Raw genomic sequence first — 19804 nt, 5'->3', positions numbered from 1 at the left:
AGAAAGGAAAGAGAGAGGGAAGGGCGGGGGCAGGGGCAGACCTGAAGAGGAAAGAGGAGCTCCTAACTAGAGAGCCTCTCTCTGACGTGAGAATGACTGAGTTCTCAGGTCTCAGAGACGAGTCTGCAGTCTGCAGCACCACCTGACACCCCCCTGGCATCACGTTTTCTTATACTCTGCTTTTCCCAAAAAACTTCTTCTACTAGTTTATAAATACTTTGAAGGTAGAGATAAAGTATATTTTTGCTAGCGAACCTCAAGATTATGGCAGTAGCTATGCGTCCTTATATTTTCTGTCAGAATTTCTCTCTTACAATGAAACATAAAATAGCTCATTTTGCAACCATAACATATAAAAATACTACAACCATAGTGAAAATGAATATAATACTGAACAATATACAGATCACATAGAGCATTTCATTTGGTTCTCATAGCAACCCAATAATGAGCGTGAAAAAGAAATTATTATTTTTCTCAGGCTTTTTACATGTGCCCTCCCTTCTTCCTTAAACACAGTTTAACCTGATATACACATGGCTTTATCCCTCAGTTCTCACACGTTTCACTTAGATGTCACCTATGCAAATCCCTTCCTTGACTACCCAAACAAAACAGTGTCCCACTCCCCACTAGCACTTTTGCCATCTGCCAAAATGTGACTTCTGATTGTCTTTCGGTGTTTGGATGCAAACTCCATGCAGTTGGGAATTTATTTTGTTTGCTATAATTCCCCAGTCCCAAAATAGTGCCAAGCACATAGTAGATGCTCACTAAACAAACAAATGCATTATTCCCATTTCACAAATAAGGAGTAGGAGGCTTAAGGGATGTTACCTACAGCACATCTGGAGAGTGGCAGAGGAAGTTCTGGATCACAGGTGTTAGCAAGTTGTGCTATATTCTCAGGACCATTCCTGAGATATTGTGCTAACTTTGTCTACATGACTGACTTCAAAGCATAAGCTCTAGAAGAATGTGAGATATGGAGCCTTCTTTTAGCATTTTATGAGTGTTGTCGGCAGCAGCAGACAAAATTAAAGTGGGTTGCATTTCCTGATGTGGGCATGATGGTGGGCAAACATCTAAGCCGTGGTGTGAGGAGCGCAGTGCGCACCACACTGAAAACTGATATGTGCTTCCTGGGTGCTCATCTGGCTCACCTGGGCCCTGAACAGAGCTTTGGGATCCCTTCCAGAGCACTCTTTGTCAATGAGCACACCATTATTTCAGTGACAATAGTAGCATCTTGAGAGATGATGCCATACCATAAGGACAACAAAAGCCATTGGCCCCTCTCTGTGGTAGATCATTTAGCCCTGTGATTGGTAGGGCTGGGAGGGGAATAGCCTTTGCTAATGGATCCATTAACTGCAGCCTTTTGGTCTACTTACAACATAGCAATAAAGAAGACCTCACATAATTTTCGATAGTGCCTTCCCCTGGCCTTTAAAGGTGATTGATACACGTTTAACGCTAAATACAATTTTATTTAACTTAATTCAGAAATAGTAAACTCCCTGTTGACTGCCATTCTCCTCATCTATTGGCCAGCCTATCCCCTACTAACTAGTACTTTCTAACAGACCCTAAAAGGGAATGTTAAAATTGCAAGAGGCCTAAGGGATCACCCGTTACTAGCCCATCGTTTTAAAGGTGAAGAAACACAGGCTAAATGGCCTTATCAGTCATACCCAGCCAGGGAGTGCTGTAGTCAGAACTTGAGTCCACAGTGCTCTTTCTATGACGCACAGTTGGATCATATTCTGCACAGGGTCTGCCATTCCCAAACAATCTGGTAAAGGATTCTGAAACTAATGGCCTTGAAGCTGGGCGACATTGTGAAGTAATTTTGAATGATTTATAAATCAGTGTGGAAAATATAGATTAAATGATTTTCATTATGCTTCTCATGTTCTTTGGATAGTGGTCTAGCTCTGCAAATTTCAATGTCAGTAAGAGTTATCGACTATAAATAGCATCAATGCAAATATTTGGTTAAACAATAAAACCAATTTCCCGACCAATGATATAATTGGTCATATGATATGACCATGTGGTATAATGTTCATTTTTCTTGAATTACAATGTTAGGAGCCAATAATGAATCTAAAAGGAATGCACATTGATATAAAATTGCCTCAGCTAATGCCCATTCTATAATAATTCATTCATTCAGTTTAAAAAACATATATACTACCCACCTCCCATGCGCCTGTGTGGAAGGTGTTTACTAGCTGTTCAACAAGGCAGTTCCCTTGTCCTGCTGGGTACAGCAGCGTAGCGGCAGCCATGCGACTGGGTTCTGGCCCCTGGGTGGTGAAAAGCACTGATGTATGTATGCCACAGAGCCTCCCACAGGCGATCCCCCATTTACTTCGCTCATCCCCCAACCAGATGCAGAGGACCTGACAGAGCAGTGTGAGCCCCAGGAGAGGGCAGAGCCACAAAACAGAAGGACCCTGGGTCCCTGAGTCACCATGTGGAGGAGGGAAATCAGTGTGATGGGAACACAGCAGACAGTCTTAGGAAAGGCTTTCAGAAGTTGTTTTTTTCAGAGATGGATACTGAATTAAGGTTAGACTTGGAAGAAAAGAAAGCAGAGTCACCTTGGATAGAAGAGGAAGCATGTGCAGAGCTTCAGATGCAAAAACATTGGGGTAAGTTGCAGAGACAGCAGGTTGTCTAAGGCAGCTGGAGCACACAGCAGAACACAGGCAAACCTTTCAACACTGAGACAAAAATCGGGGTGGGGTCAGATTATGAAGTGCCCTGTGTGCCAAGCAAGCTAGAGGGTAGGCTTTATTGTACAGGCAGTAGAATCCAGAAAAGGCTTTAAAACTGCAGAATGCCATAAACAAAACTTTATATTAGAAGGTAAACTGATGAAGGTGGAAAATGACTGGGAAGGGGAAGCAAATGTGGGAGGGAGACAGTTACTGTTGGAGAAGTCTAGGCAAGACACAATGCAAGGGCTGATCTAGGCTGCTCAGAAGAAATTTATATAAAAACAGGTACAAGAGACCATTCAGAGGAGGCACTTCAAAAGCAGGCATTTCAGAAGCATCAAGTTCAAGTAACTGTTAGGTGTCAGAAGTTAAAGTAACATTAACTGAGGTAGAGAATGCAAGAAAAGATTCAGATTAGAAGAAAAGACGATGAATTTGCTTTTAAGCATGTTGAATTCAAAGTCCAAATTAAAGAAGCCACCCAGTGTGCAGTCTGCATCTACATATGCAGAACTCAGAAAAAAATTCTAAATTGGAATTATAAACTTGGGAGTTGGCAACAGAGATGATGGTTAAGCCATGGGAGTGGATGGAATCTGCCAAGTGTATAGAGGGAAGGGAAAAGGGAGAAGGGAGAAAAGATTTCACTGGGTACGTGAGAGAGTGGTTAGAGGAGTATAAAAGCATCAGGAGAGGAGAATATCATGAAAACCAGGGAGGAGAGACCTTAAGACTCCCACCCACACAGAAGAGTTCAGACCAGACCATCAGGGAAACAAGATATGTTCACTAGCCACAGAGTAGGATTATGGAGCCTGGAACTTTGTCAGACACTGTGGGCATGTTCCAGTGCTTTGCCAGAGAATGCAAATCTGTCATCAGATTCAAGTGAAAAATTCTGGCTGGAAATCAGAGATGCAGTAAAAGGTCAAATATCAAGTAAATGCAGAACCAGGGAGGTGGAGGAGCAAGACTGGAAAAAGGCAAAAAGAGGTCCAGGATTTTTGCCAGAGCAGCTTCTTACCAGGGCCAGATGGTAGACTGGGTCAGAATAAAAACAAGCGGTGGTCAGTTGCTTCCAATGAGAGGCCTGAAGGGCCACCGGGGGTTGGAAAGTAGCTGTTCAAGCAACTTGGTTAGTTTGGGAGGCAGATGTCACATCGCAGTAATGTGAAGGAGACGTAGATGTCTTCTCAAAATTGGTGAATATTAATGAAATGTTGAAGTGGAATAGTCAGAGTTAATAGAAAACCTATATCAGATATTGCTAGGCTAAAGGTAAGAGTCTATGGGGGAAGGAGAAATGGAAGACTAAAAGAAAGTATCATTTAAGAAATCAAAGTGGAAGTCACAGGAGATGAGGCCAAAGTACCTCTGGATAAGTTAGTTGTGCAAATTATGTCTTATCTTGCTTCATCATGCCTTTTGTTAAAAAAAGAAAAATATGCATAAAGTATAGATGAATGGTGAGAAGTATTGTAGTAGTCCATAGCTGATAGCCTTTATTTTTTTAGTGAAGCAAGACTGGGTCACCCTGTAAGAAGCAGGTGAAAGCCTGAGGAGAGAGCAAAGTTTGGGAATGGTAGCTGCAGAAATGGAAGGTTGCCTGGGCGTGTGAGAAATTTCTATTTGCACTGAAGACCCAGCTCAGGCAGGGAGTCAGAACAAAATAGGACATTCTCTCACATTGATGAGAGCCAGAGGCCTCAAAACAGGGGCATGCAATAAGTAAAACACATTTTGCCTGGTGGAAGCAAAGGACAGAAAAGGAGATGAGCATATTCCAAAAAAGATGATGAGTGTATGATGAACAGAACTGATGAGTCCACCCCGCGCTGGTTCCGGGCAAAGGTAATGGCCTATCACAATTTCTACCCCAGTGCCCAACACGTAAAGAGCATTCCGTAAATGTGGAATGAATGAATGAGTGAACACATACGTGAAATTTAGGCTGGTTATGGGGGAAATGGAGTGGGAGGATATTAATATACTGAAAGACCAGGAAGGAGTTGAGAAGCGGGAGAGTGTGATGAGGCAGAAGAACAGGTTTTGTGGCAGAGAAAGAGTTTAAGAAGAGAAAGAATACAAGGTTGTGGGCAGAGAGAGTCATTTCAAAACTCAGATTCTCACAGGAGCGGTTTCAGGTGATTAAAAGGTCCCCAACGTGCTCCTGTTAGTGGGGTTGGTAAAGTAGAATGGAGGTGAATTTCAGTTCAGGGCAGGCTGGTAGATGGCTCATTAGCGCGCTGTAGCAGGGAGTCACTGAAGATGAGAGTAGAGGCTGGAGTAAAGAGAGACAGAGCTACGTTTCAAAGTCCTTCAGGATTAAGAAAAAACAAGAACCCATGTGTCTCAATGAGATAATAATGGCTCACTCAACCACTTAGAATTCTTGTGACAATCAACTAAAAGAATAATTGTATAAATGTTTTTGCTGGGAAGTAAGAGATACAAGTGGGCAGCATGTCCTTCAAAAGAGGAGAGATTATTAAGTGAAAACTATACAAAATTGTCAGGAAGAAGTTCCAGGGAGCCAAAATAATCCTGATTCCTCTTCAAAAAGCCGAAATACAGGAGCACCTAGCTTGTTGTGGGGGAAGCAGTGTCACTAGAAGTAAATCTGGGATTCAATAAAAGGAAACAGGAAAATGATTTTAGCTGCTAATTTGGTGCAAAGATCTGGGAGCTTTAATCTACATCATCTTGAGTTCTCACAGCAGCCATGCAAGGTAGGTATTATTACACCTGATTACAAATGAGGGTAAAAGGACTGTGGGGCAGGAACTTTCTCCAGGCTGCACAGTCATTAAACAGAGTGGTCGGCATTTGAACCCAGCTCAGGCAAATCACATCTTTTTTCCCCCACTCATCTACATTATATTACAACTTGATGCATTCAGTTCTTTACAGAGGAGATGAGAATATAACTCATTGGAATGATACACATAGAGCTAGTAGAGGACAGAGGCCATAGACGCCAGGGGAGCCTTGTGCTCCAGCTAAGACACGGATGCTCCGTGGTCTGTATAAAGTCCATTCCCACCAGTATGGAAGTAAACTGACTGCTTTCATTTTTTTAATTTTTAAAAATTTACCTGAACAGTTAAGCAGTCATCTTGCTACTTTAACAAGCACCCTTGAGGAATCAGTTACAAATTCCCATCTCAGAGGACTCACATATGTACATTTAACAGCTTAGATTAATTTACTAATTCATCTAATCAGCCTGCCATATTATTAGCCCATTTCCCTAAATCTTGTTATAGTTCACATATTAAAATGGCAATGTCTTCCTATTATCTTTCTGCAAAATTAGAGGAAAAACTATAAAAACATTCTTTTAGATCATCGGTCATAATTTTAATGTATTTTATGGAGGAAAATAATTAAATTGTGTCCTTAAAGTATTTAGGGTATTTGAAAACTGCCCTTTCAAGCATTTTGGGTGTTATTTTTATAATCTGGTTTATGCCATTTATTTCCTTGACAAATCCTTTCTTTATATATAGCACAGAAACATACATTAGCCAGGTCCCAAATGGCTCATCAAAAATTCCGAGTTAGAGAATTCAGAATAAAGAGAAGTGTTATTTGGTATAAACGCTGTGAAGCAGGAGCAGCTTTCACAGCCAGAGATTTGTAGATGCGCAAAGACTCTTATGTAACACAAATAGGACTTGGCAGGTTTGGGGTGGGTAGTAGCTGCTTCTCTCACTTCTCGTGCACGTAGGTCTGCTCCTCAGTCTCTCCTACCTTCCCCCAATAACTCCAACAGTATTGCCAGGGTTTATGGGGAAACTCACATCCCATACAAAAGAAACTTCCCCAAATTCCTCCAGTAGACTTCTTTTGTCGAGTGACATCTCATCTCCCCTCTCTGTCCTTACTTGTTCTCTCAAAAACCCTCTCTGTTGTCCGGAGCAATTCAGCTCCTCTTAACCATTCTTTAGAATGCAGGGAGAAGTACATTTTTTTTAAATTGCCTTTTCACACAAAGAAGTTATACACGGGGTAGTAAAAGTCCTCATTTTACTACCAAAAACTATTAACTAAAGAAGGTCCATGTAGCACAACTAGGAATAGAATAGGGGTCTTCATATGTTGTTGCTTTGTTCGCCACCCCATTTGGTAACCTCCAAAGTTGCTTCTAATTTTAAAATTTTATCTTTTGCCTGCTCTGTGGCTTGTGATGAATTTGGGCATTGATATATAATGGCCTAAAATAAAATTACAATAATGTGAAGGGTTTGGAATGAGGAAGGGGCACTTCATGTCTCCACTTTGATAGAATGGTTCTTGACTGATGAAAAATGTCCAGCAACAAAGAATTAATGACCTTGCATCGTATCATGTATATATGCATGGCTATCTGTACATAAACCAGCTTTATTGTTTGGTTTTTAGTAGATATGTGGGTCTTGTTAGGTTCATCTCTTTTTGGGTTTTAACTTTAAACTATTTGATATATAAAGCATGCCAATTATTCAAACACAATACATTTTATATAGTTCTACAAATGTAAGAAATATAAACGTGTTTTATAAATAATGTTTTAAAAGTTGCTGAAAGGCAGTGACTACCTGATTTGTGTACAGCCTTGCAAAATGCAATATATCAACAGTTTAAAGATGATAATTCATATAGAGATGTGCGTTAATGTGTTTATGTCTTTAGGTCCTGAATTTATTGACTCAATTCTCAGGTGCTATACTTCTAATTGAGAACAATGGGATATTACCAGATGACAATGTATTTGTATCAGCTGGCTATTTATTTAGCTCATTGTGACTTAGTTGGGGTTCAGCTGGGCAGTTGTTCTGACCTCAGCTGGGATCTGTCATGAGTCTGTGGTCAGCTCTCGATCAGCTTCCAGTCAGATCTGGAGCTACAGGTCAGGTCTCCACCTTGGCAGGGCTCTGTCACATCCGGGACCACTGTTGGGATAACTGGGCTGACTTAGTTCTGGTGCTTCTGATCTCTCATCTCTTGTTTACCTGACGGAGGAAGGGGTCCCAGGAGAGAAAAGCCTACAAAGTTTCTTAAGTCCTAAGCTTGGCACCATCACACCATCACTTCTGCCACATTATACTGGTCAAGTCACAAGCTGAGTGCCAATCAAATGGGTGGGGATAGGGACTCTACCTCTTGAACATAGCTGCAAAATCACATTGCCAAGCGGATGGTTACAGGGGAGTGTGACGATGAGACAGGCCACAGTAAGGGCTCAGCGTAGTGCTTGACTTCATTAAAATAAGTGTTTAACTACCTGAGGATTCAATAAATGTAAATGACCCCACTACCCTAGGATTATTTGAATTAACTAGGTGAACCAGACTAAGTAAATTCTTCACCCCTATTAAAGTAAACTAATTCTTCACTCTTATTTTATATATTCTGAAATTTATAAATATGTGTACATACAAATGCATATACTCTGAAGTTATTCACTCCTACTTTATAAACACAACACAGAGTTGAAATCTTAGAGAAAATTTATATGGTCATTTAAATTCCCATTTCCTTAGACTTTGGGCAGCTGGGCATTTCACAGTAGCCTGTGGGTTGTTTATGGTTTCCTGAAGGCAGCACAGCGAGAGCAGCCTCAGTGTTTGACACGATGTGAATTTGGCACTAGCTGTTTCTAGGTAGACAGCCTCCTGAGAATCACCCAGCCTCTTCTGGGATGGTGGTCCAATCACCTTTATCAACTAGAGGTTGAAAGAATTAAAGTATCTTCAAAAAGCTGCTGTCTCTTTAATAATGGGATATTTGATTCTTCATTCTGTAGTTTATGTCCTAAATGCTGCCTGAAACCAGTGTTTCATTAAGTACTTTATGATAAGCAGTTTGTTCAGAGTGATCTTTGGAAATATTTACATTCACATTCATATGATGAGCAAGATAAAACTTGAACTCAATTTTTAAGAATCTATTTCTGTATCATACAGCTTTATTCATCCCGTTTATGCCTACTGAACTGTCGAACTGGTGATACAGTAACACAAATGCCTATTTACCTGATATTTGAAGATGCTGCATTGCTTTCACTTTTGCACAAAAAAGTGAAATGTATTTTTCTAAGTAGCTTGTCTTATATCCTTGTCACTTTTGAAATCTCACTTTATGGAGACTTTTTCATTAGTTTCTTTGTTTGGTCATTTTTTATGCTTACTTTTTATATTCAGATTTCGATCTAATGATGTTGAATTCAAAAGTCAGATTTCTTACCAAGATATCTAGATATGAGGAGATATAATGACCTCTGTTTAACTTTTTTGATGGATGCTGAGTTATAAATTAGGAATGGAGAGTATCTGTTCACTTGGGCTTTAATTAGCATCTCACTTATTGCCTAGTTCTCTTAATAATTAAATGCCATCTAATTTCATATAAGAAGTTTGCAAACTAACTGCTGATTTATGAATTTATTAATGTATTAAACTATTTCACCTTCAATAATGACAGCGATAAATTGTATTTATGTTACAGCTAAACTTAAATTACTTTTAATGTATTTGAGAATAGTTGCACCCCATCGGATAGGTAATTTACACAAGAAATAAATAATAGAAAATCAAGCATAAAACAAACTCTGACTCAAGATTTGAATGTTTATGTATGGAGGTACCTACAATTCAGCTTTTATTTTATATTTTTACTTTATTGTTTGCACTATTAGCTTTTAAAAGGCAGTTTAATTTTCCTTATCTGCTTACATAAAGTATATTTTAAGAAAAGTGCAAGAAATTTATTTCAAAGCAATATTATTTCAATTAAATGTAACACTTCAAGTTGACTTTTAATGTAGGAAATACTATTTTTCTTCATTATAAGTTTTTTTTAGAAAAAAGCATTCTCAGAATCAAATAAGAACTTTCTAGGAATCGTTACTAATCACACTAAAGTGATATGGGAAACTTGAGTTCAACATAATCATTTTCTCTTTTTTCAAATTGCAAACTTGGGTCTACTCAACAGACCAAAACATTCCTGGCAGTTGGGTTGTGAGGAGGTCTTGGAGGGGGAGAAGGAATGTGTTAGAAATGGTAATGTCATGTAAGCCACAGGTAGTCCACCTAAGAAACTAATTACTTCAGTTTACAAATAATTGTAAATTATTCTGTATTAATTGTAATTAATTCTGTGGGGGATTTTTTATTCTGGCTTAAAGACAATAGGAATGATTAACTATACTGATAAAAAAAATAATGCTCCACTCCAAATATGAGTAGCCATTCCTCACAATTTAATTCAAACCTCTATTGGTAGGATATTATTTGCTATGTGACTTAAAAGTACGTAATATATTTGTGATGACACTGTGAATTTTGGTCTTTGATATTTACTTTCTGTTTTTATGGCATAACAATCTCTTATAGAACACAACTTCAAGTCAACATAAAATATGCAGATTTCTAAATGCCAAGATAAGCCAACTAAACAATGACTTTGAACTCCTCATCCCGAAGATGCATTGGGTGCATGTTTTATAAACTGAAATAATAAATAATAGATGGGGTCTAAAAGTAATTTGTGTTTTTGCTGAGCCATCTACTCCCAAAATATCTAGGTTCTGAGTCTCTAATACAGTATACTATGAATTTTATTCCTATCTCAAACTCTTATATGCAGAGACTTGTAGTTTTTTGTTTCTTTTAAATGTTTTGTCTTTTCTTCCTGTCAGCCAAAATAGTTTCCTCTTCATTCAGAACACATAAAAAGGAAGAAGAGGAGGTTAGAAATTACACAGCCTTCTGCTCCACCCAATCCAGTTTTTTGACCACTCTAATGTATAAAAACAGGAGTTTGCATCCAAAAGAAGTAATTCCTTAACTCCACTGACTTCTGTAAGAAACAATATTTTATAAAGGCCCCAGGCAAACAGCCACCTGCTCTGTCTCTTCATTCTGAGTGGTCCATTTTCTCGCCCAGCAAGTGGCGCTATAATTTGCTGCAATGCTAAGATAGGCAGGCAGGCATTTTTTGGACTTTGCCAGATTGGGAAACTGGCAAATATTCTTTTGATTTCTGAGGCCATGATGGAAATATACAGAAATGCTAATCACCTTAATTGTGCCTAACATTTGCGTTCTTATACATCACACTTTAGGAAGAGATTTAGAGTAATATCGAAGAGTGAGGGTTCCATGACTCAAGGGAATCCTCGATTCTTACATCCAATACATGGAATGTAGACCTTCTCTCATTGTGTGATCAGACACTCAGGGTTCTGTCTACACCCACTCATTGGACAGTGATGATGTACCTTTACTGCTTCGCATTCTGTGAGCCTATGTATTAGCTTTGCAAGCGTATTGCTAGCCTTACGTGATTAAGGGCCACATATCCAATACATTTTTGTGTTTCCTACTCTGTATGTCCTATGTGTGTGTTGATTGATTTTGAAGCCAATAGAATGTTTTGCTTTTATTTTTACAAGTCAGTTCTACTGAAATTTTATGCATATAGAAAGGCTTTTAGTTCCTGAACTCATTGCAAATCAGACCCAGGTCCATTCTCTTCATTGTCAAGTAGACCCGCTGGATGTGTTTAATTTGGAATGGAAAGAGGAATATTGCTTAGGGCATAGTTTCCAAAAATGTGTTCCTCTGTCAGATGTTAATAGATGTTATTTTTAGGGTTCCATAGTCAAATGAGTTTATGAAATGGAAGATTAAAATTAGTTAAAACCAGTTTCTTTATGGAAAGACTGCTCTGGAAACTTACTACGCGAATGAGCATTTATAAACCCCTGAGAGAGTGATAAAATGTGTGGTTTCCTACCTACTTGACCGTAAAAACCATGATTTTGAAGAGCAGCTCACGTGGCTACTTTTCTGCAGAACACATTTTGTGAAACCCTGATCTAGGAAGCAAGACAAGAAAGGCTACTAAGTAAATATATGTGGTAAGACGAAGAGAGCTCAAAGGTGGCAGAAGTGATATTCGGAGTCCAGAAGTGGTAGCACTCAGGATATCTGGGTTATTATGCAGCAGTGACACACACGCACACAAAAAAGCAAAACCAAAACCAATATATTAGTGATTTAAAACAGATAGTGCTTATTTGAGTTCATGCCTAACGCTGGTCACAGGACGCTGCATGCACTGCCCCGCGCTGCTTTCAGTGAGACAGCGGGAAGAGCCTTCGTAGAACCAAAATGGCACAGGTCACCACGGCAGTGGAGAGTCACATGTAGACTACTAAACGTACCCAGAAGTGACCCATTCAACTTCTGCTCACACTCCATTGGCCAAAGCAGGTGACATGGCCATAGCTAACCCAGAGAGCGCAGGAGGCATAATGCTACCATGTGTCCGAGAGAAGAAAATCAGAACATTCATGTGAATGTTCCTGGTGGCTACACAGAGGTTGAGGACAGCTGCCTCCCCCGAGATCATCTACCTTCCCACATCCAGTGACTCCTCATTGAAGGCCAGGGTCCTCGCCCAAACTTGGGACAAGTTTGAGGGGCAATCCTGGATTCACAGGCCTGCAGAGGGTTTGATTAAGGCCTTTGTTAAGACTACATCATGGCCTAAACTATCCTCCCATCCAGTCCTGCTTTCTTCATCTCCTTCCTACAAGATGTTCCCAAAACCACTTTCTAAAGAAATTCCTGCTTGGTAATCTCTATCTCAGAAGCTGCTTTATGGGGAACTCAGTGTGCTATACTATACATCATATGTCCTTGAATAGTATAAAATATTACTTTGTATGTTATTAAACTTTATGTGAAGGGAATTATAGAATTTGCTTCCTTGCCTTCAAGTTATATTTTTGGGGCTTATTCACATTGATTTATATACCTCTAATTTGTTTATTTTAACTGAATTTTGGAAAATACCACAAATTTACTTATCTATTCCCCTATTAATGAAAATGTGTTTTTTCCCAATTTTTTACAATTATAATTTTGCTGAGATATTTTTGTACATATCTACCTGTTCACATATGCAAAAGCTTTTCTAATATATGTGTGTGTGTATACATGCATGTATGTGTGTGTGTATATATAACCTAAAAGAAAAATTGCAATAAAAATAGGGCTTGTACATGCTTTATATCCTCAATTTTATTAGATGTGTTTCTCTGAATAGTAATAGAGTTGAATATAAATGACCATTTATTTTTCTTTTTCTTTGAATTGACTATTCATCCCCTTGCCCATATTATTTTTCTATTGATTTATCTTGTTCTAATTGAGCTTTAAAAATGTATATCCCTGATGCCATTCTTTGTCAGATATATGGTTAGAAATATTTTCTCCTAGTCTGTAACTTGCCTTTTAAGTTTCTTTATGATGTCTTTTTTTAAATAAATAGGCTTCAAATTCTAATTCAGTCAAATTTATTCATCTTTATTTCTTTTACTGCCTATGTGTTTTCTGTGTTATTTAGAAAAATTGTTCCTGTCCCAGGTCTTGAAACTATTCTGTATTTTTCTTGATAAATTATAGCTTTTGCTTTTTACATTTGAGCCATTAATACCTCTGGAGTTTGTTTTATTTTGTATATAATGTAGTAGATGTACGTTTCTGTATGGTTGGTCAATTGACCCAGCACCATTTTTTTTCAACCTAATTTCCCACACTAACCTATAACATCACCTCTGCGTGTGCGTGTGTGTGTGTTGGGCCAGCCGTGCTATTCACTGGGCTGTTTGTCCACATCCACACTAACATCATTCTGATTTCAGTACTGTGGCCTTATAACAAATCTTGATATCTGGAAAGTCAAATCTCTCTCCTTTATTTTTCTTTAAAATCACCTTGGCTATTTTCAACCTTTTATTTCCAGCAAACTTTAGAACCAATCTAACTTCACCAACTAAAATTCTCTGTTGGAATTTTATACTGAAAGAAAAAATGGGAACAATGCATGCGTGTAGCCCCTGTTCCTTCACTTTCTTATTTCTGCAACCTTTTACTTCCTTTTACTTCCAGCAAACTTTAGAACCAATCTAACTTTCGCAAAATAAAATTCTCTGTTGGAATTTTGGCTGGAATTGCATGAGATATTGATATATTAATTTGGGGATAATTAGTATCTTTATGATATTGAATATTTCCATTTAAGAGAATGGTATGTCTCCAGAGAGACTGTTTTTACTATCTACATGCCCAAGTTCCATTTTTTCAGTATTGTGATATACTCAAGGGAATAAGAAAGTGAAGGAACAGGGGCAACACATATGCAGTGTTCCCATTTCCTCATTGATTAAGTCAGGCACTGATGTGATCTGAAATAAGTGCAGTGCTTTAAGAACGACTGATGCCACACTAAGGAGCTAGGTAGCAGCATCTGAAATTATCAGAAAGGTTGGGAAATCTAACAAAGGCGTACATTTATTAGATTCAAGAGAGTTAGAAAAATGCCTTCAGTATTAGGTGAGAAAGACAAAGTAAAACGACTGATCTTCACTACGCAGAGTCATAAAGTTTGGTAGACCAATATTCATTCATTCATTCACTCATTCATTCTTAAGTAAATATTCATTCAGTACCCGTTACTTTCCAGGAAATGTTCTAGCATTGGAGGAAGAGTAAAGGCCAAACAAAGCTGGCCCTTTGTGAATCCACTTAGTTAAGGGACTTCTTAAACACTTACTAAGTACTGAGCACCCAGTGCATCAAAACTATAAAATTGCGCCTTCAGTTCTCAAGGTGCTTATGAGCAGATTAACTATCATAAAAATCACTAGAGCAATAATCGGTGCTCTGTGGCATGATACACACTATAAATGTAATTAAAACTCAGAGGAGAAAGATAATTGGAGAGTGATTGATAGATGTAGCAGGTTTCCTGGAAGAACTGTGTCTTGCGCTGGAATTCGAAGACAAGTAGGATTTAGTAGGTACAGAGGAGAATGGAGAGTATTTTAGGTGAGGACAACAGCATAACAAAACACAACAAGAGGAAACTGTGAGGAGACAGAGAGGAACTATGCATTTCTGGGGAAAAAATCATGTTGGGTAAGAGGAGGTGAGATTGGTAAATCAGATGAGACCAGATTATGGAGGTATTTGTTCCCCAGAAGACTGTCCTTCTCCTCTGCTCCTTTGTTCCTCTTCCTTCTCCCACTTTTACCATAAAGCAGAGAATTGAGCTATTAGCCTTACACTGATATAGAGGAAGCATTGAAAAGTGAAGAGACAGGATGAAAAAAACAGTTACTCTGAGCCTGACACAGCATGAGAGTCTCCAAGGCACAAGACAGCATGGTCCCTAAGTCATGAAACATACAATCAAGCCAGGAAGGCAAGACTCATGTGTCTAATACTCAACTAATAAAGACTTGTAACCCAGGTGTTTGCTGGGACCTCCTGCCCCATGGCTTGAAAGTGCCCCCGCCCTGCCCCTTCCCAGTGCAGAGCTGGTTGGATCTGAAAACTCTTCTCATACTTTCTGCAAATAAATCCCATGGGTTCATATCTTTTATGGTCACTTAATACCACCAGCATCCATGTGTGTTGCTTCTGTTGTTTTCCCTTGATAATCCAGGCCCAAATCTCTATCCCTTCACCAATTTCCACGAAATATACAAGCTCTCCATGCATTTTATGACTTTATTTTAATTTTCTGAGCAATTGAGGATCCTAGAGAATGATCACACTGGGCCCTGCACAACCTTCTCCTGCTTCACTGCTCTGCTCCTCCCCCTTTTTCCTCCTTGTTCCTCCATTTCTGAACTGCTTGCCACCAGCCCTCTTTTTAATGTAGACCAATCAGTTCCCCCTCAGTCCTCACCCCAAACTGTCATACTAAAATAAATCAAGCTACTAATGAGAAAATGGGAAGACTCTGTTTCTTAAAGACAGTTAAGTTTGTAAGTAACAAACAAACCAAAAAATTCTCTAATACAGAATATATGTAAGAGAGCAAACCAAAGCAGCAAAATAAATGTGTTTCAGGCAGTATGGTAAAAGCTGGGGATATAAGGGCTACAGTAGTTCAGAGAAGAAAAAGATCAATCAAGAAGGGTTTTAATGGAGGAGATAGATCTCAAATTGGACCCTGGAGAAAGGCTAGAATTAGTATATTGCAGGGAGAGGAGGCAGGAGGTCATTCAAGGTAAGGAAATAACTGTTAGAAAACCACAAAGGAAAGAATGAGCCTGGCGTCGGGGAGAAGGCAGCTCTCCACTGAGAATTTAGAAGCAAGATAAGGCTGACTGGGTGCTGGAAATGTTGGACTGATAGACTCAAGGGTTTGGACTTAATTCAATAGAAATCAAAAGTAGCGCTAACAAATATGCTTTGGAAAGCAGGGCATGAGGGAAGCTTTGAGGGGGATATCTCAGAAACAAGGAAATACCATCAGAATTCTCTCACTCTTACTGGTCTCTGCTTCTTTCTATTTTTTTTTCTTTTCATAAGTTTGTGCATCATCCTTGTGCAAGGGCCATGCTAATCTTCTCTGCATCATTCCAATTTTAGTCTAAGTGCTGCCGAAGCAAGCACTCTGCTTCTCTCTATAGGTTGGCTGCTTCTCCTGAAAATTCGGCTTTGTCTACCCAGGGACTGTGGTGATTCAGCAGATTCCTAGCTCACCAACCATGGAGAAAAGGCTCTCACCTCTTGCTCTACGTCCAAATATCCAAGAGAAAGATGTGCGTTGGCTTGAAACCAGTACCCACGCCAAGAGCCAGCTCTGTGGTCAGGAAGGTCCGGTCGTGGAGGCAGGAGGCAGTTTCTAATGGACCACACAATGAAGCAAGGCCAGCTCTGGGAAGTGGAGAGTACAGGCAGTAAAGAGGGGGATGGTGTGTGGACAACCCCACTAGGACAGAGGTGTGAGCGAGGCAGCAAATCCAGCTTGTCCTAACACTGAACTAACTCACTGGCAGTTCTTATGTCAAGAAAATTGGTTTATTTTTAGCAAGCACTTATTAATAGCCTACTATTCTTAAGTTTCTATTATATCTCTCATTTTTTCTCACTTTATTCTAGTGTAAGTCATTAGCCAGTATTTTGTGTCCTCCTAAGCCATTTCAAATTCTTTTTGGAAAAATAGAAAAAAAATTAAATCAACTACTTAACAACTGTTATAAAGCAGTTGTTGTGTTAAGACATAGTTCCTGTTTTCAAAGAGCTCTTCATCTAGGGGTAAATATACCATGTATACTAATATCTGTTACAACAAATAGAACATGATAAATGCCCCTAAAGTGGTATTGATAAAATGTGTTGAGTTCAGTTTATCTTACCATAAGAAATTGTTTCATTGAACCTATATGATAAAGTAGAATGGGATAGATTAACTTAAAACCTGAAGGTATGGTAATGAAAGGCTTTCTGTAGGAAGGAGCAGCATGAGACATGATTTGTATGGGAGTAATAAAGAGCAGAATGTGTTGAAGAAGCAGTTTGAACCTGACCCTAAAAGGGAAGTGGGCCAAGAGAAGAGGAAGCCTTCCAAATCCATGCCTTGGTGAGGTAGCCTTGGGAAAGTGGCAAAGGGATACAGCTGGAGTCTTTTATAGAAAAATGTATGGGACATTGTGACAGAGTAATGGAGGAGCAACCAAGATGAAGCAGCAAGAGGGGCAGAGAGAGGTTGAGGGTGAGGGAGCAGGGCAATGAGCGGTGTCCTGGGGCAGATGTGCATCACGTAGTAAAGACCATCCTCACCTGAGATGTGCGCACTTCCCACTCCGGAGGCCCCAGCTCCTACCCCTGACCCCCTGAGAGGCACGGTGAGACGAGATGACGGTCATCTCCTCCCACACCAACCCTGGTCAGGGTCGCTGGCCCCTCTGCGTGGTTTGGAGAACCTGCATGTCACAAAACCTTAGAGTGCCCCTGGTGGTGCCATTGAGAGGCCCTTGCCCCCTCAGATACAGGTAAGGGTTGTTCATACCCACAATCCACTTTTTGTACAAATCCAAAGACTTTCGCACAATCCATGCTGGGCATGCCTTCCTTGGTCCCAGGATGCCATTTCCTCTGAATTGAGTAACCTTCCATGTGGGCGACCCTGTTCCCCGTCATGGCAGCTCCGATAGGGAACTCAGTCCCTTTCCCGAGCAGTTAGCTGTTCCCTAACCTCTCTCACATGGTGTCGATGTTGGCAGTAGACTTCATGGAAGATTAGGGGAAATGGACGGGGGTTCACATGACAGAAAACAGATTCAAATGGGAGTTTAGACTTCTCTGTATTTTAAAAGCCAGGAACCATCTCATAACTAAGGATTTCTCTCTTAGAGGCCGCTTCACCTCACATAGTGCCCAGGCTTGCCTATTTAGAAAGCTCCTCCCACCCCATCCCATATTTCCTTTTTCACTTCTCCCATTCAGAATTTCCCCCCAAGATTTTTCAACTCTTCCCACTCTGTCATGTAGAGCAGTGTTTCTCAATCGAGGATGACTTTGCTCCCCAGGGGCGATATGGCAACCTATGGAGACATTCGGGTTTTCACAGTTTGGGGGGGAACTGTGTAATCGCCTAGTGAGCTGAGGCTGGGTGTGCTGCTGCACATCCTACCACGCACAGGAGAGCGCCCCCCCACCCCACCGCATCACTGTGTGAACCAACATGCCAACAGAGCAAAAGCTGAGAAACCGTGACAGGCCACGTCAGCTCTCTTGAGCCTCCATACTTCCTGGTTCTGAGTGTATTCATACACTGAGACAGTCCCCTTCGTTAAATTGAAGGGGCCACCAATTCCCACTGTGGCACGTAGGAGCAACAGAGACCCTGCAATTTCCTCTAACACAAGCTGCCCTTCTCAGAAAAAGTTGTGCTTTTGAATAGAATTTTTCCTTAATACATATGAAGTTCTCGTCCATACTCAACTCTACTTACTCTGCCAGAAGGAGAAAGAGGGAAAGGGAAGGATGTAAATAGTGTGGGAGATTCTGTCCCACATCCCACTAGAGCATATGCCCCAGAGGAGCGCAGGAAGGGAGACGTGAATCTGATGTTCCTTCTCTGGGCCTCTGTTCCTGCATCGCTCTCATAGTATGAGCATCTCGCCATGCTGAGTGTGATTCAAGTGTTTAAAGATATACATTCTTTTGTACAACATGGCCCCTAAATGCAAGCCAACTACTTCATCAGGTGCTTAACTGAGAAAACAGCAATCTGTTCCAAGGCTGGAGGAAAAGCTGGCTGAGTTGGATGGTATGTCAGCCTCAAATGTGCATACGAATGGCCGTGTATAATGCACTTTAAGGGAGAATTATGGGATTTTTTTTTCCCCTAGGAAATTTCTGACTTTATATGATTTTCCACCTTGTGCATTGACTTTAGAACCAAACTCTATGTAAAATACAAGTCCACATTGGGAGGAGGGTCGAGAGGTGTTGGGACAGAGCTTTGATGGAAATTAGAGGCTGGGATGGTGCACAGAGAGAGAAAAGAAGAAATGGTGAGCAAAGGTCAGAAAGACAAAGAAAGCATGTTGCTCCGCTACCCATTTTCAGGGACACCTACCAGCATTTTCATTATCAAGGTATTAGATAATTGAAGGGAAGAGTTCACTAATTTTAATATAAAAGGGATGCTGTGCCACAGAGAACTTAGTTTGTTGCAATACTCATATTTTAAAGAAGTTACCACACAATGTACAATCAGGGTCTGCAAACTTAAATGTAATATCTGTTGAATTTTTAATTCTCCTTTCTTGTGTGCCTAATGTAAAATTTTGCCATACTTGCCTTTTAATTGAATAAGTTATGGATTAGCTTGTGTTTTTTCTTTAATTTAAAAAGCCACCAAGTATATGGCATGAACTCTAAACAATGTGTTTAAATATTAAATAGCAAGTAACAATGGCAACTCTTGCAGGTGTGCCTTTGAAGTGAACATTTATATTGAGTGTGCCAGTGGCTTTGTGTGTGTGCAAACAGAAAGGCCGCAAAATAGGTGGCCACTGGGTATCTGTCTTCACTGGGGCTAATTTGGCCAATGGCCTACCCTCAATAATTTCAAATAGAGACTATCCTTCTAATTGTAAAGATGAGATGGGGAAAAGGAATATTAACTCATCAATATTGCATGGGTCAAAATTTTATGCAAGATTTTGAAATATAAATTGTATAATAATCATTTCAGAAATTCCCATTTTAATT

At 39.8% G+C, this 19804-nt stretch overlaps 1 long non-coding RNA gene and 1 other non-coding gene across 2 annotated transcripts in view; both read right to left on the bottom strand.

Moving 5' to 3' along the window:
• The window catches only part of LOC128779283 (uncharacterized), a 133318-nt gene that overhangs the window by 100738 nt on the left and 12776 nt on the right, over nt 1-19804 (bottom strand). The window lies entirely within an intron of this gene.
• Nucleotides 16086-16192, bottom strand: LOC112312718 (U6 spliceosomal RNA). The gene has a single exon (XR_002975608.1). It is a non-coding gene; the product is annotated as a U6 spliceosomal RNA (small nuclear RNA).

The sequence above is a fragment of the Desmodus rotundus genome, chromosome 9 (genome assembly GCF_022682495.2).
Source record: "Desmodus rotundus isolate HL8 chromosome 9, HLdesRot8A.1, whole genome shotgun sequence".
In the NCBI taxonomy this organism is placed as follows: Eukaryota; Metazoa; Chordata; class Mammalia; order Chiroptera; family Phyllostomidae; genus Desmodus; species Desmodus rotundus.
This window is presented reverse-complemented; position numbering and strand designations above follow the sequence as displayed.